Source organism: Schistocerca serialis, chromosome 3 (assembly GCF_023864345.2).
Source record: "Schistocerca serialis cubense isolate TAMUIC-IGC-003099 chromosome 3, iqSchSeri2.2, whole genome shotgun sequence".
Lineage (NCBI taxonomy): Eukaryota > Metazoa > Arthropoda > Insecta > Orthoptera > Acrididae > Schistocerca > Schistocerca serialis.
Window position 1 is genome coordinate 266,501,256 of NC_064640.1, and position 18,603 is coordinate 266,519,858.

Sequence of the window (18,603 nt, forward strand, 5' to 3'; positions counted from 1 at the left end):
AAAACCTTCACTGAATATTGCCACCATTTGCTAAAGTCTAAACGATAGCTTCCATGTGACTACGTAGGCTTTCCCGGCGTAATAAGTCTTGAAAGTCTTTTCGGGTTTGCTGCCGGATCCTAAAATCAACTTGACTCGATATTTCGGCGAACAGTTGGATCGCCGAAATATCGAGTCAAGTTGATTTTAGGATCCGGCAGCAAACCCGAAAAGACTTTCAAGATAGCTTCCATCTTGATCCAGGCTAGGAACAAAAATCTCTGCAATAATATGCATCATAGCCGTACAAGTATTTCATTATTGTTATTTCATTACTGTACATCTTGCTCTTTGGTATAGCCAATCAAATTACTAAGTGACGTGGTGACAGATGTGAGCACATACGTCCACTGTCTTATTTCTAGGCTAGCCCATGTTCAGCTTGTCACATATCAGTGATGCAGGTCCCTAAGATGTTATGTATACAGCAAAATCTTGTCTCAAGTAAGTAAACTGCGAAGGTCTTACATATCTACATCTACATATATACTCTGCTAGCCACCAAGCGGTGTGTGGCAGAGGTCACAACTTGCGCCAAAGTCATATCCCCACCCCAACCTCCCCCCGCCCCCTGTTCCATTCGCGGATCGAGCGATGGAAAAACGACTGTCTGAACGCCTCAGTACGAGTTCTAATTGCCGTTCTCTTTGACTGGTGATCATTGCTCGATTTGAAAATTGGTGGTAATAATGTATGTCCTACATTCTCGGTGAAGATCGGATTTCGGAATTTAGTAAATAGCCCCTTCCGTTTAGCGCGCCGTCTATCTGCAAGTGTGTCCCACTTCAAACTTTCTATGATATTTGTAACGCTCTCGCGATGGGTAAATGTACCAGTCACGAATCTTTCCGCTCTTCTTTGGACCTTTCCGCTCTTTTGAATCAGACCAAGTGGTAAGGGTCCCATACAGACGAACAATAAGACTGGACGAACTAACGTATTGTAAGCTATTTCCTTTGTTGAAGCACTGCATCGCTTCAGGATGATCAAATCGTTGGCACCATTTCAGTACTGCTCGACGTGAAATTGAATATGGTCCGTACACAGCCAGAATTGAATGGTGACTTTGTACAGTTTAGACTGTCCCGCGTACTTCAACTTTGTAGTGCGATTACAGTTTCCGCACCATCTCACCCCCACACTGCAATGCCCCTGTTATCCGTACGGCAGCAGAAATGTGTTCCCGGCAAGCCCAGAACATGTACTCTCTTCTAACAATGCGCCACTCTCGTTGAACGTTAGTCTCAACGTATGGCGACATGTATATCCTATTTAGAAGTCCCCTCGCACAACTTAACACGCAATTTTTAAAAGGGTGACCGATTCTTGAGTATTGCTCGGAAGTCTGTGATCTGTGCCAGGCACTATTAATAGAAAAGACAGAGAAAATCGAAACAGGATCGGGACGTTTCATCACAGGTTCATCTAATAATCGCGAGAACGTGACGGAGATATTTCTTAAATTCGCATAGGCAAATGGTGCAAGAGAGGCGTTGTGCAACATGGAGTTTACTGTTAAAATTCCAAGAGCGTACTTTCCAGGGAGCCTGCTTATCATTTCCTCCTCCACAATCATTCTTCCTACGTGCCATCGGCGAATGGAACAGGAAATCAGGCGCCTTATGTACTCTCCGCCATTCTACGTTTAGGGCAGGTGGAATACTGCAGAAAATGCAAGGTGGCTTTAACTACGTAAATGTAGTCTTCATTTGGTATGCAACATAAGATGAAAAGCACGAAATTCTCTATTGTATGGATGTCGAGGTCTTCAATGTGTCTGTTACGTTGTAGGGCAAGAACAAAAGGAGTTTACGCATTCTGTGACGTCAGCCGCATACAATTTATGTCATGCTGATGCCGAAAGTCGTCTTGTTAGGTTCAGAACGCTACGCTGTGACATAAAATAACTTTCGTTTGTGTGAGTGTGTGTGTATGTGTGTGTGTATGAGATAGTTATAGTGAGTGATGTCACGCGCCGGTTCTGCGAAGCTGCAGCGGGCTCCCACGGTGTGGCAGAGGCCACCAGGTCGCCCCGGCGCAGCGCAGCCGCAGACGCCGCAAGGACGCGTGTTCGAACATTGGCGCTAACCTTCACCCAGCAGACGCGTCTGCACTCACTTACACATTTCGATGAGCTAGCACGACGCAGCATAATCGCATTTCCACTGGAAGTTAATTTTCTTCGTATAATTGTACGCTACTCTATGTAGTTGTGTTTGGGAGTGGAACAGGTAGAGAAGATGCTAGTTGTGGTACGAGGTACCCTCCGCCACGCACCGTATGGTGGATTGCGGAGTATGTATGTAGATGTAGATGTACTACTAAAGCGGCAAATATTGTCGGTAGGTTACCATAATTTTCCTTAACAATCGTCCTGGATCGTAACTATGGTCCACTATGCTAGTCTGAAATTATACTGTTGTTCAGGCCAGTTCAATTCTTGTCTGCATTTGAAAGACAAACAGGTGCTGCACTTAATGAAACAGCTAACTTGCTATACTGGCTTACTTGGAAAGCGTCAATTGCTGTTGAACGTCCTTGACAAGTGAACGTGGTTTTGGTTTTGTTGCAAACTTTTTGTGTGACCATAAACAGCTTAGTAAATTTAAATACTGTTGTACGCCATTTTTGTTTCTCATTATTTAGCAATGATCTGTCGCAGATATTTTTCGTAAATATACATTGCATGATATTTTGTAAAATAATTTAAACTTGAGACGTAACTGTGATCCAAAATTTACACCTATAGAGTGTTCATTTTAAATAGGTTTACATTGCTAATACGCTCTTTAAATTCCTGAAATTACAGGGTATGAAATGAAAATAGAATAGGTGTGGGGCATATCGTCCTTATGCTCCAGGTAGAATGGACTTCATTTTAAGGGAAATAGTTGAAAATAAGCTGAGTCAGAGGAAACCATTTAAAGTTACAGTCATTGTCAAATATGAGGGCGAAATATGGTCGAATAGAGTCATTAAAGTTTGTAAAACTGGAGAGAAGTTAGTTATATGACCAGAATTAGAAAATTGTGAATTTGGCCTAAAGAAAGAGATTTTTCTTATGCCCAACGCAACTGATGTAAGTTTCAAAATTCACCCTCCAGTTAACGCGTCCAACAAAAGAGAACTACATTCGGTAACGTAAGTCAAAGGCGTGTGAATCAAATGAACAACTGTTTCACTCATTTTTTATGTATGGTTATTTAAATTTCATAAATTTGCAAAATAAACGTGTTGAATAATGTTTTTCTTTCGTATCCTTCTCAAATAAATCGACATAAGAACAGTAACTATAAGTTACGATAATACATGTGAGGTAGATCACAGTTAAGAACATCGGCAACTAACTATAGTCCAATTTTTAATAATTAATACCTGCAATGATAATACTTCAGCCGCGCGGGATTAGCCGAGCGGTCTTGGGCGCTGCAGTCATGTACTGTGTGGCCGGCGGAGGTTCGAGTCCTCCCTCGGGCATGGGTGTGTGTGTTTGTCCTTAGGATAATTTAAGTTAAGTAGTGTGTAAGCTTAGGTACTGATGACCTTAGCAGTTAAGTCCCATAAGATTTCACACACATTTGAACTTTTTTTTTCATAATACTTCAAATTGAAAACTGGAATAATAAAAACGTTCCTTTCACTTCAGCGTACACTTGAAAAAAGGAAGTAATTTGAATGTCATGTGAACACGCTCTCCTGACAAAAAGAAAAAAAATATTGTGGTAATAGGACCACATTTATGGTAAAATGCGGCAACTTTAATAGGCACAAGTTTAGTACAGTTACATGAAATTAAAACAAGAGCAGACGTAATTCCTGTAAAGGAAATAGAAAAATGTTTTACAGCAATTCAGGGCAATTGAACTTTCTCCAGCGCTGTGAAGTTTTGTTTCGGTTAATGTTCGCAGCAATTGTTTAATAGACATACCGGTTTCGACTTGTCAGTCATTACCAGTACTCTTATAAAAATAAGAAACCGTATGCAAGCAAACTTTGACGACATGATACTAACATACAAAACAAATCTGTAAGCACATTACCTGAGCAAGGTGGCGCAGTGTTTAGCACAATATACTCGCATTCGGGAGGACAGTGGTTCAAATTCCTGTCTGGCCATCCAGATTTAGCTTTTCTGTAATTTCCCTAATTCTTTTAAGGCAAACGCTGGGATGGTGTCCTTTCAAGGGGCACGATTTCTTTCCCCATACTTTCCTAATCTGAGTCTGTGCTGCGACTTTACTGACTCATCGCCGACGGAATATTAAACTCTAATCTTCTTTCCTTCTAAGTACACTACATAAATTTTAAAAGTCGTAACATAAATAACTGAAGAATGGAAATGTCAGACATTCTAAGTGCCATTTTTTCACCAAACCGGTTTTCATTACTATTGTGTTCCTGGTACTTTTGCATATTCCTAGACTTATTCCAAGTTCCAAATCATGGAGAAAATGTTTAAAACATTCATTAGTGGATGGTGCATGTTCTTTGTGTCAAGCAGGACACACCACTGTCGTTCCAAGCGCCATGCGTCAAGGTCTCTCCCATATAGTTATTCCACAGTTTGTGCGGTAAACAGAGTGCATGTAAGCTTTTGTTAGCACCAACAAAACATCTTTGTAACGAAAGGAGATAATTTGGGTTTAAAATCACTAAAAGAAGTTGAAGAAGTGAACAGACAAGAAAACGTGTGTCTGGAATAAGTTACGAAAAGTCATTTCTTCTTAAGCAGCACAGGGAGTTCTACAGAAGGTTCTTAAAACAACAGGTCGCAAGCATGAAGTTGTGAAAGAAACAATAGTTGATACTGAGAGATTCTTTTCTTGAATCTAATTTTGTTATTCTCCTGTAAAAAATTTAAAAGATATGTGATATATGATTTTCCTGACTACAGTTCTGCTAGATGATATCTAACTGCTGTATTTCTGTACTTGTATTATTACAAATAAAACAAATAAAACTTTATGTCTCACCATTAATGGCAAATGGAACAAAAACTTTCTTATTGACACTTAGAACTAGTCATTCCATCTATAGCAACTAGAACTTCCTTAATAAATTATTTTTTTCCGGTTTGTCTCATTATTTTTTCCAAGCGAGCAGCATAATTCTGTGGTATCAGGAAACCTTCTTATTTTTTTGCATACAAAGTTATGCACAAAAATAGATACATTGTCTTTTGTTCCTCCTGACAAATGTGAGCTTTCGCACTCAGAAATATTGACATTTCCACTCTTCACATGTAAACTGTCTCAACTATGCCCTCTCCCAACAAGATGGTAAATAAGAACAAGTTTCTCTTACAATATACCAGATATGAGATTTAATTACGTTCGTTCATTCTCCTGTTCCAAAATTTCATTACTGGAGCGTATCTCACGCTAATTTCGTCTTAAAACGCCCTGCGCACGTATAATTATTTCACTGAAAGAGCAGAATTCCAGCGTTTCTTTCGTGATACAAGGAATGCTCAGCTCCTGCACAAAATCTTTGTGGGATGCCAATTCTTGTTTAAGTTAGTGAACGTCCAGTCAGCTTTGGTTGCTGCGAATGAAATTTATGTCTTGATGTGCAGAGTGCATCATAATTAAAAATGAAAACTGACGTGAGTTAAAGATTACGACAGTTCAAGCAAAAACGTTCCAGTAAACATGGTTCCGCAAACCAACCATTTGCGAGATAATTTTGATGAGTTCCCTACGAAGTATTGCTCTAGTAATTAATCTGTATTTGAAACGTAAAGTCTTCGATTAACTTCCCATCTAAGTGACCTCAAATTTTACTCATGATCTACCTTAACAAGAAACGTGTGGGCGTGCTGAAAAGTAATGACTTCGAATTTTTTTATCCGAAAACTCTTAAAGCTTTTTCCATAAAACAAACGTTATTACATGTGTGAAGACTCAAGCGATGGATGAAAAGCTTTGCCAAGACTAGGATTCGAACCCAGGTCTCCTTCTCACAAGGCAGATGCGCTAACCACTACGCCACCCTGGCATAGTGCCTTTGTGCAACTGCACAGAGTAACTTAGCACGTCTCCCTCCTCAGCCCAAATTCTCGTTCACCCTTCAGCCCACTTGGTGTTCCTAAACTCGAATAGCATTGCAGAGACCTTGGTACAAATTTTCGTTCATCGCTTCAGTCAGCATATATACATCATAGATGTTTGGGACTTGAAAACATCTCTAGAACCAAATAGATTCATTTAGCAGACTTTATTAACATTCTGCATTTTCGTTCTTCATGTCTACATATTTATGTCTCTACATAGTCACCCTGACAACAAAAGCATTTCTCCCAATGAGAGACCAGTTTCTTTATACCGTCACTGTAGAATGTCTGTCTTTGATAACGGAGGCACAACCTCACCTCTGCTTCCACTACTTCATCACTATCAAAGTGAAAACCTCTAAGGTCTTCTTTAAGTTTTGCAGACAGATCAAAATCGCTGGGGGCCCAGTCGGGGCCGGCCCACGTGGCCGAGCGGTTCTAGGCGCTTCAGTCAGGGACCGCGCTGCTGCTGCGATCGTACGTTCGAATCCTGCATCGGGCATGGATGTGTGTGATGTCCTTACGTTAGTTAGGTTTAAGAAGTTCTAAGTCTAGGGGACTGATGACCTCAGATGTTAAGTCTTATAGTGCTTAGAGCCATTTGAACCCAGTCGGGGCTGTATGGAGGATGATCGATGACAGTGAACCCAAGGCGTCGGATTGTTGCAGATGTTGCAACGCTCGTGTGTAGTCTGGCATTGTTATGCTGAAAGATAGGGTATTCAAAGAGGACGAACTCTTCTCTGGTTAGAAACTCGATTACAACGCGCTGTTTCTCACGCACCGACAAAGTTACATTACATACCGCAATGTCACACGGTATGATTCGGAGACCTCTGGAGGCAGAGGATTGCATCAGCGAAGCGGGAACTTCCACCGAGTAATATGCATGATATGTAATACTTCAACCGATATTTAGAAGAGACTAAAACTTCTGAGGCATTACTTTTAATCATGCCCTCGTACATTATTACTTCAGCACATTACATGTTAAAATTTAATGAACATTCGTACCTATTAAAAATGTGTGTCGATACATGTCCTCCTCAAGTTGGGGTGCAATACTGCATTCGTCTCAGCAGTGAGTCACGAATTCTTGCAAACACTCACGGACCGTCTCGTAATTATTGACAGAACTATACAATCCGCTACTGCCGTTCTTTGACTGTATGAATAAGAGCGCCTTACAAGTCACTTTTGAGATGTCCCCAGACTGAATAACGCAAAGAACTGAGGTCAGCTGATCTTGGAGGCCAAGGTGGAGGCTCTGCTTGAGCTTTCCATTTGGACCATTTTAGCGCGTTACGTGTCCATCAGCAGCAAAATGTGCCGATGCCCCACATTCCACAACCACGGGCTATGGGTGAAATTTAAGCCCAATAACAAGGGGAATTGACAGAAAAGTTTACATTTCAGATACGTCTGTACTAACCGGGATAGTTCTATACATTGAAGCCTGTGGCGGCTCATAATCACACATTCATAATTATCCCACAAACGAATCTTCCGCAGACCCATGCTTATTGGAACGGTTTTGCGTCTGTTATCGTATCCTTTCACTCGTGTCAGTTTTGGCTGTTAATTATTATATAAATCATGCGTCAATGAATATTCAGCGCGCTGGCCGCTGTGGACGAGCAGTTCTAGGCGCTTCAGTCTGGAACCGCGCCACCGCTACGGTCGCAGGTTCGAATCCTACCTCGGGCTTCGATGAGTGTGATGTCCTTAGGTTGGTTAGGTTTAAGTAGTTCTAGGTTCTAGGGGACTGATGACCTCCGATGTTAAGTCCCATAGTGCTGAGAGCCATTTGAACCATTTTTTATTCAGCGAATTGGATCGTCTGCACTAACTACAATTTTTATTCTTATTTCAAACGTCTATAAGTTATGTTACAGTGCCCATAGCATTCAGTTTAAACTTTTACCATCACTATCTATCGAACATTGATGTTTGTTTTGGCGTCCTGCCTCATAGATGCAGATTATTGTACGAAGCGTGCTGAAAATTAATGCCTCCGAATTTTTATGTGAAATCTCTCAAAGGTTTTCAAATAAAACAAAAGTTATTAACATTCTACACGTTTCTTCTTCGTGTCTAGATATTTATTTCTCAACGCATTTACCCTAGCGAGCAACACATTTTTCCTAACTAGAGACCAACTTGTTGGGTCACTATAGAATGTTTGACTTTGTTGACGGAGGCACAACCTCACCTCTGCTTGCACTGCTTCATCTCTATGAAAGCCGAGTCCTCGAAAGTATTCCTTAAGTTTCTGAAACAGAAACAGTTGGGACTTAGGTAGGATGATCGATGACTGTGAACCCGAGGCGCCGGATTGCTGCAGATTTTGCAACGCTCGTGTGTGTTCTGGTATTGTCAGCTGAAGGACAGGCAGCTCCATTTGTGGACGAACTCTCCGAATCCGAAACTCGATTACAACACACTGTTTCTCGCACATCGACATAGCTACATAGTACACTGTCATGTTACACGCTATAGTTCGGCGTCCTCTAGCGGCAGAGGGATGTAAATACACTACTGGCCATTAAAATTGCTACACCACGAAGATGACGTGCTACACGCATGGCAAAACGTCATTTTTTCGGATGAATCCAGGTTCTGTTTACAGCATCATGATGGTCGCATCCGTGTTTGGCGATATCACGGTGAACGCACATTGGAAGCGTGTATTCGTCATCGCTATACTGGCGTATCACCCGGCGTGATAGTATGGGGTGCCATTGGTTACACGTCTCGGTCACTTCTTGTTCGCACTGGCGGCACTTTTAACAGTGGACGTTACATTTCAGATATGTTACGACCCGTGGCTCTACCCTTCATTCGATCCCTGCGAAACCGTACATTTCGGCAGGATAATGCACGACCGCATGTTGCAGGTCCTGTACAGGCCTTTCTGGATACAGTAAATGTTCGACTGCTGCCCTGGCCAGCATATTCTCCAGATCTCTCATCAATTGAAAACATCTGGTCAATGGTGGCCGAGCAACTGGCTCACCACAATACCCCAGTCACTACTCTTGATGAACTGTGGTATCGTGTTAAAGCTACATGGGCAGCTGTACCTGTACACGCCATCCGAGCTCAGTTTGACTCAATGCCCAGGCGTAGCAAGGCCGTTATTACGGCCAGAGGTGGTTGTTCTGGGCACTGATTTCTCAGGATCTATGCACCCAAATTGCGTGAAAATGTAATCACATGTCAGTTCTAGTATAATATATCTGTCCAATGAATACCAGTTTATCATCTGCATTTCTTCTTGGTGTAGCAATTTTAATGGCCAGTAGTGTATATAAACTTGGGCTACGTACAAAGAACTCAGAATTGTTAGTTACTTCTCACTCTGATTAAATTTAAGTTCTTTGAATTGTCAAACCTGTAAATGTATTTTTTAATTGATTCAATTTTGTGAAAAGAATTTTAATTGATACTTTCAGTTTGTACTTATTAACTCATTGCTTCTTTAATTTGTTGACTTAACGGAAAAATTTAACTTGGAATAACACAATGTTCAGTGACATTATATTAATGAAAACAGAGTACAAATATGTATTTTAAAATTTTTGCTATATTCATGTACTATGTTTAAAGTAACCACAATTTAATTTTCTATATTTTTTTTAAATTTCGCGCTTGGTTGCATGCGCAATTGCTGAAGCTGCTTGAAGCAATAATAAAAAAAAACGTGTTTTACTCCCACTCTATATCTGTCCTCTATCTAATTTTGTTCTCTCTTCTTACTGTCCACTGCTTGTTCCACTCACGAGCTCACGTGCTTGAGTCCGTGCGAAAGCTTTTTTTCGCAGTTTTCGCTCCTTTTTCTCGAGTTTTGCAGTTTTAAAGCTTTGTTCAAGTATATCACATTACATTTGCATGTATTATTGGTTCGGCAGACAGTTTTAATCTGCCAGGAAGTTTCATACCAATGCACACTCCGGTGCAGAGTGAAAATTTCATTCTAGGAATAGAAATTATACTTTTAACCAGTTTTCTCTAATTTCAATTTTTCGTCATTTCTGCACACTTCAATGCATTCTAAGTTTTGCATAAGTGCCTCGCGTTTTTCATGTCTTAAGGCCTAAATTTTCTAGTTTGTCACTACTTAAGCATTTTTTGCCATTTCGTAGTTTCAAAGTATTGCACAAACGTCTGATTACTTACCTAACTCCCGTCACCTAGCAATAAAATCGATAGCTTTTCGTTATTCCGACTTGACACTTTCGTGAGAAAATTTTCACTATTTCAGCTCGATTTTGTGCACAGCATAATACGGTGCCGCTTTAATTACCAAGCCACTTAAAATCATAGAAAATAGAAGTAATACGAAAGGCTAAGTAATTCCAGGTACTGTATTGTCAGTTTCTGAAAAAAAATTAGTTTCCTTTTCTCAACATTGAGTACGCTGTCTGGTTCGCCGTTGCTGCAGCTGATCATTGTTGCCTTAGACGGTATGCGTATCGCACTACACTCCCATCTCAAGTGTTCGCGACCCGACGATGGACATTTCTACACTTTTCCTGTTAATTTCTCACTCGACAGATACTGAATGAGTCCATCGCCAGTTTTTAAGGCCTACCAGATTTAATAGTCTCAGTACACTCCGTGTTTTCGAGTTCGATTCCCGGCGGGGTCAGGGATTTTCTCTGACTCGTGATGACTGGGTGTTGTGTGATGTCCTTAGGTTAGTTAGGTTTAAGTAGTTCTAAGTTCTAGGGGACTGATGACCTTAGATGTTAAGTCCCATAGTGCTCAGAGCCATTTGAATCATCTCAGTACACTGATGTTCCAAAACATTATGACTACTGCCCATCGCGAGGTTTAATGCCTCCTGATGGTGTTGTGGGGATCTGTCGCTGTAAGAAAAGAATGTAAGCGGAAGAAAGACAAAAGAGCAGTCATTATAGCGAAGATATGGACCACAAATGCATAAATCCACTGATATAAGCGTATTTGACGAAAGGCACATCATTGTTTCGCTACGGCTGGAAACGAGAATCTCAGAAACCGCGAAGCGGGTCACCTGTTGGAGTACTACTGTCTTGAGTAGCTATGGAAAGTGATTGAAGGATGGTGAAATAACGAGTTGGCCGTATGGTGTTGGACGACAACGTCTCATCGCAAAACGTAGAGGTCGGAGAATCTCCCACTGTGTAATCCACGATAGTCAGCAATCTGTAGCAGATCTGACGACAGAGTACAGTGCTTGTGCAGACACAAATGTTTCGGAGCACGCCGCTCATGGGTCGTTGTTGAACATGGAGCTCTGCATCACACGCCCCCACATGTTCCTGTGTTGATCCAACGACATCGCCAGTTATGATTGCAGTGGGCACAGCATCACTGAGTTTTCACAGTGAATCAGCAGAAACGTGTCATATGTTGAATGAATCGCGCTCCTTGTTACACCAGGTCGATGGCTGGGTCCTTACATGCCGTCATCCAGGCGAATGCCTGTACGAAACGTGCACCGCGCTACAGATGAAGGGCGGTGACAGCAGAATTACGCTGTGGGGTACATTGAGTTGGCTTCCGTCGGATCTATGGTGGTAATACAAGCTACCATGACAGTTGTGAACTACTTGAACATTATTGCGGATAACCTGCATCGCTTCACGCTCCAAGTCTTCCCCTACGGCGGTGACATCTTCCAGCAAGATAACTGTCCGTGTTGCAAGGTCAGAATCTTGTTCCAATGGAATGAGGGGCATGACAGTGAACTCAAGCGCCAGATCTGTACACATTGGAACACACATCGGGCGCCAGTTGCGTGCCCGTAAACCACCATTGCATAATTTGAGAGAATTGCTTGATCTGTGTGTACACCATCTGGTGCAACATACTTCTGGAATACTGTCAAGAACTTGTAGAATCCATGCCAAGCAGAACCTTTCTGGTACTGTGTTTGAAAAGTGGAACAGGTGGTCATTATGTTCTGGCTCATCGGTGTACCTATGATGTTAATTTTTTGGTTTGAGTCAAGCTGGTAGCAGTTTCCAAGTTGTGTTAGACGTCGAGCATAAGGCTATATGTATGGGTATTGGATGGTGTGAATCCTCACATCTTGTACCGTACTTGTGCAGATCCTCAGTGTTGCCTTACGTTTCTCATCAAAAAAACCTGATATCGCAATAGATCATATATGACCTATGTCAGTGAGTCACTATCAAAATAATCGATTTTGTATTACGCTAGTTGAAGATGGGTCAAAGCCAGAAATGCGACATTGCATAAAATAAAGCTATACAAAAAAAGGCTGTTGCTTTATTTCTTCTAGCAATTCAATCAAAACCACGATGCTCGATCGCCATTTATATGGATAAATTAATGTTTGTCTACACTGAATGCTTGCATTGTAACCATGGGATAATTTCTGAGCGGCACTGAAAGATATTGGTTGCTGTTCTATTGAATAGACAACGTTAATTTAACAACATAGTAATAATAAAATGTGGACTGTCTAGACTCAGACCGAGCACGCTGTCAACACTGCTCTCAGTGAAAGCATCAAGAAACTACAAGTATCGGTGTGGGGCCCCGAGTTAGTCGTAAGGAAATCTAACAGACCAGTACGACAAGCGAAATTCACAAGTGCAGCTATTCTGCAGCTGTTCGAACAAAACAGAAACGCTCAGTACATTCATTGCAAGGAAATGTAACATACATAACATTAACCCTAAACAGATCTGTCGCGTAGCATAGTTTTCCCAATAACGAACAGTCATAACAAGCGCGATGTGTTGATACCACTGGATGTCAACACAAACAAGACCGCCTTCAGATTTCTTTTTATAAATATACACTGCCTGACAAAAAAGTGACGCACCCAAGAGACAGGGTCGGATATTAATATAACTTCGTACACATACACATCATCGGCGGGCTTGTAACAATGTCAGGTACAAAGGCCACTAGAGTATATTAGCGTTGTTGTGTTGTTACTAGGTATGGTAGGATATGTAAGGGCATGAAAGGTATCAGATTATGCCCCATCACCGTGAAGGACGCAGATATGCCGCATACACAGAGTTTGAAAGTGAGCGGTTGGTCGAACCATGCAGTAACCAGATTTGTGGGACATTCGCATGTGAAAGTGACACGATGTTGGACTGCATGGAAACTTGACGGCAGACATACTCGTCGTCGCGGTTCCGGTCGACCACGACTGATTACCGTCGACTCACTTTAAGTACCTGGCAGAATGTTCATAGAATCAGTTTCACACTGTTTCTCTGCCGTTCTCCTCTCGGACAGCACGGGGAAAAACGATCACTTAAATCTTGTTTCATTACGAAGATCATTTCTCCCTATGTCGTTGGGCGTGAACAGAATATTTTCGCATTCGGGAGATGGTAATTTCGTGAAAATATCTCGCTCCAGCAAAGAACGCCTTTGTTTTAATAATTGCTACCCCAAAATGCGTATCACACTAGTGACACTCTCTTCCCCATTTCACGATAACAAAAAACGAGCTGCCCTTCTTTGAACTTTGTCGATGTCCTCCATCAACCCTACTTGGTACGGATCCCATACCGTGCATTGTTTGGGCAAGACTCATCTATCGACTACCAGACTCGCCTCTTTATGTAACCGAAAGCCTTTGAGAAAACCTCAGTTCCCTTGTACATGAATTCAATAATTATACTGTAATCACTGGAGCAGACTTTAATCACCCGACAATCAATTTGGATAATAATAACTTTTTTATGATATAACCGCCATTTTGACTATAGAACAGGTTTTATTTCACAATCTAGATTTCGGCCTTAGGCCATTATTAAGTGTTACAACTGCAGCAGATTAAAGCACAATAAAAGTACAAGTATCAGAAAAAGTATCAGAAAAAAGCCTTCCTCCATGCCAACCAAGATGGATTGTGAAAACACAGGATATATTAAACCAACTTGCACTTTCCTCACATGACATCTTGAAAGCCATGGATCGCGGCAGTCAGATAGTTGCAGTATTTCTCGATTTTCAAAAAGTATTTGACTAAGTACCACACCTACGCTTATTATCAAAAGTGATGGTTCAAATGGCTCTGAGCACTATGGGACTTAACATCTGAGGTCATTAGTCCCCTAGAACTTAGAACTACCGTATTTACTCGAATCTAAGCCGCACTTTTTTTCCGGATTTTGTAATCCAAAAAACCGCCTGTGGCTTAGAATCGAGTGCAAAGCAAGCGGAAGTTCTGATAAATGTTGGTAGGTGCCGCCACAACTAACTTCTGCCGTCGAATATATGTAGCGCAACACAGGCATGCTTTGCAGGCACAAAGATAAATACCGGCGCCAAAACCTCTGCGTCAGTAAATAAATGTAAAAAAAAAGGTGGAAGACGAGCTTTTTTCTCCGCCCCGAGTTTCGACCACTGCATTTTCATACATTATCCAACGAAGTAAATACAAATTCCGTATTGTTCATCTTCGAATGTAGCAGCATTCCGATGTACTACGAAAATCCGACTGACAAGACTTTGGGAGGTTTGTCAATATGGCCAACTCTACGTTCTGAATTTTTTCATACCTGTGAGAAGAGGTGGTTGCTAATAGGAACTTTTATGAATTGTGAATCACATGCAGTATTCTCTTATAAGAATAATACGAATATAAACATTTTGCCACGTATTGTTTCGTGTTTGCTGCTATCTCACTTAAATCCTGTTTGCCTAATAAACTACGAAACTAGAGTGAGACAACAGCAAACGTGTAAGAATATACATATCATGTCATGTTTATATTCGTATTATTCTTATGCCTGATAGTGACACAGTCAGAAATCAAGCACGGTAGTTGACTAGATTTTTTAATCTAATATGACTCTAATTTCTGAGCAGAATGTAATGTACTAAAGAGGCGCCTGCAAAGATTTTCAAACGGAGAAAAATTTTCGCTAAACTCTCCTTCAGAACATCTTCTATCATACGCAGTCTATTATTTAGTTCTTGTTGATCATTATCAAAGAAAGCAGCAGTGTAAGTAACAACAAATAGCAGTCTCTTGCCGTTGTTTCGGTTATGAGACAATTCCTCTCTTTTTTTTTTTTTTATCGTAAGCCGCGGCAGCGCGCACAAAAGCAAGCCATGCCGCGACAAACAATGCATGACACAGTACAGTAATGCATTTTCAGCTTAGAGTGACTTAAACACTTATAACAAAGAGAACAGCACTTATCAGATCAAAGAAAAATATGCAATCAAGTCAAAGCCAGACGAAGCACGTGAAAAAGGAAGGGTACCCGTATAAATACGGACGGAGCGCCTGACGCATAGCAATGGCTACCTGGTTAAGCTTAACTGCTAAGCATACGACTCGAACCAAACTACTGTAGCTGTATCGTCATTCTTTCGACCTAAATTGTGTCACATTACAATGGACCAACTTTGTTTCGATTTGGAGGTGCGGCCTAAAACTTTTCTCTCCTCTTGAATTTTCAGTCTCAAATTTCAGGTGCGGCGTAGATTCGGGAAAATTTTTTTTCCTTGATTTCGAGTCTCATTTTTCAGGTTCGGCTTAGATTTGAGTGCGGCTTAGATTTTAGTAAATACGGTACTTAAACCTAACTAACCTAAGGACATCACACACATCCATGCCCGAGGCAGGATTCTAACCTGCGACCGTAGCGGTCGCGCGGTTCCAGACTGAAGCGCCTAGAACCGCTCGGCCACACCGGCCGGCTATCGAAAGTGAGGTCGTACGGGGTATCCGGCGAAATCTGTGACTGGATCGAAGATTTCTTGGTCAGGACGCAGCACGTTCTCTTGGAAGGAACATTATCAACAGATGTACAAGTAACTTCGGGTGTGCCAGAGGAAAGTGTGTTGGGTCCTTACTATTCATGTTGTATACTAATGATCTTGCGGACAATATTAATAGTAACCTCAGATTTTCTACAATGAAGTACAGTAACAAAGCTGTACAAATATTCCGTCAGACCATGATAAGATTAGTGGTGCAAAGATTGGCAACTTGCTTGAAATGTTCAGAAATGTAAAACTGTGCACTTCACAAAACGAAAAAAGATAGTGTCCCATAAATATAAGATCAGTGACTTGCAGCTGGAAACCGTAAACTAACACAAAACTCGGAGTGTAACACTTAGTTGGGACATGAAATGGAACGATAACATAGGTTCAGTCGTGGGTAAAGCAGGTAACAATCTTCGGTTTATCGACAGAATACTAGGGAAATTCAAACAATCTACAAAGGAGGCTGCTAACAAATCATTCGTGCGATCCATCCTAGAAAACTGCTCGAGTGCGACCCGTACCAAATGGAACTGACAGGGGATATTGATCGTATACAGAGAAAGGCGGCACAAATGGTCACAGATTTGTCTGATCCGCGAGAGAGTGCCACAGAGATGTTGAAAGAAGCGAACTGGCGGACTCTTGAAGATAGACGGAAACTATTCTGAGAAAGTCTACTAACGAAGTTTGAAGAACTGGTTTTAAATGATGACTCTAGGAATATGAAACAACCACATCTACATATACATGATTACTCTGCTATTCACAACAAAGTGCCTGGCAGAGGGTTCAATGAACCACCTTCAAGCTGTCTCTCTACCGTTCCACTCTCGAACGGCACGCGGGAAAAACGAGCACTTAAATTTTTCCGTGCGAGCCCTGATTTCTCTTATATTATCGTGATCATCATTTCTCCCTACGTAGGTGGGTGCCAACAGAATGTTTTCGCAATCGGAGGAGAAAGCTGGTGATTGAAATTTCATGAGAAGATCCCGTCGCAACTAAAAACACCATTGTTTTAATGACAGCCACTCCAATTCACGCATCATGTCTGTGACACTATTATCTCCCCTATATCGCGACAATACAAAACGAGCTGCCCTTCTTTGTACTTTTTCCATGTCATCCGTCAGTCCCACCTCATGCGGATCCCACACCGCAGAATAGGGCGGACAAACGTGGTGTAATCAGTCTCTTTAGTAGATCTGTTGCACCTCCTAAATGTTCTGCCAATGAATCGCAGTCTTTGGTCTGCTCTATCCACAATATTATCTATGTGATCGTTCCAGTTTAGCTTATTTATAAGTGTCATCCCTAAGTATTTAGTTGAAATTACAGCCTTCAGATTTGTGTGACTTATCGCCTAATCGAAATGTAGCTGATTTCTTTTAGTACTCATGTGAATAACTTCACACTTTTCCTTATTCAGGGTCAATTGCCACTTTTCGCACCATACAGATATCTAATCTAAATTATTTTGCAAGTCGTTTTGATCATCTGATGACTTTACAAGACGGTAAATGACAGCATCATCTGCAAACAATCTAAGACGGCTACTCAGATTGTCTCGTATGTCGTTAATATAGATAAAGAACAATAGAGGGCCTATAACACTTCCTTGGGGAAGGCCGGATATTATTTCTGTTTTACTCGATGACTTTCCGTCTATTACTACGAACTGTGACCTTTCCGACAGGAAATCACGAATCCAGTCGCACAACTGAGGCGATACTCCGTAGGCACACAGTTTGGTTAGAAGACGCTTGTGAGGAACGGTGTCGAAAGCCTTCTGGAAGTCTAAAAATATGGAATCAATTTGACATCCCCTGTTGATAGTACTTATTACTTCATGAGTGTAAAGAGCTAGTTGTGTTTCACAGGAACGATATTTTCTGAAACCGTGCTGACTATGTGTCAATAAATCGTTTTCTTCGAGGTACTTCATAATGTTCGAATACAATGTATGTTCCAAAACCCTACTGCAAATCGACGCTAGTGATTTGGGCCTGTAATTCAGCGAATTACTCCTACTTCCCTTTTTGGGTATTGGTGTGAATTGAGCAATTTTCCAGTCTTTAGGTACGGAATCTTTCTGTGAGCGAGTGGTTGTATGTAATTGCTAAATATGGAGCTATTTTATCAGCATACTCTGAGAGGAACCTGACTGGTATACAATCTGGACCGGAGGCCCTGCCTCTATTAACTGATTTAAGATGCTTCGTTACTCCGAGGATATCTACTTCTATGTTTCTCATCTTGGCAGTTGCTCTTGGTTGGAATTCAGGAATATTTACTTCGTCTTCTTTGGTGAATCGGAAAACCGTGTTTAATAACTCTGCTTTAGTGGCACTGTCATCAGTGACTTCACCGTTGTTATCGCGCAGTGAATGTATTGATCGCGTCTTGCCACTGGTGTGCGTTATGTATGACCAGAATCTCTTTGGGTTTTCTGCCAGATTTCGAGACACCTACATACCGCTCCCGTAGGGGTCATATGAACAAGATTAGATAGCATGCACACAGGCATTTAAACAATCTTTCTTCCCGCGCTCCATACGTGAATGGAACAGGAAAAGGCTCTAATAACTAGTACAGTGCGACGTACCCTCCAACATTCGCTTCGCAGTACTTTGCAGAGTATAGTTGTAGATATAGAATACGCCAGAAGATGACGGACAAGCGTAGCACTGGCAGTCTCTTTAGGAGATCTGTTGCATATTCTAAGTGTTCTGCCAATAAAACGCAGT

At 41.4% G+C, this 18,603-nt stretch overlaps 1 protein-coding gene and 1 non-coding gene across 2 annotated transcripts in view; one reads left to right on the forward strand and one right to left on the reverse strand.

Annotated features, from left to right (window-relative positions):
- The window catches only part of LOC126470780 (secreted frizzled-related protein 1-like), a 415,034-nt gene that overhangs the window by 263,262 nt on the left and 133,169 nt on the right, over window positions 1-18,603 (forward strand). The window lies entirely within an intron of this gene.
- Window positions 5,965-6,036, reverse strand: Trnat-ugu (transfer RNA threonine (anticodon UGU)). The gene has a single exon. It is a non-coding gene; the product is annotated as a tRNA-Thr (tRNA).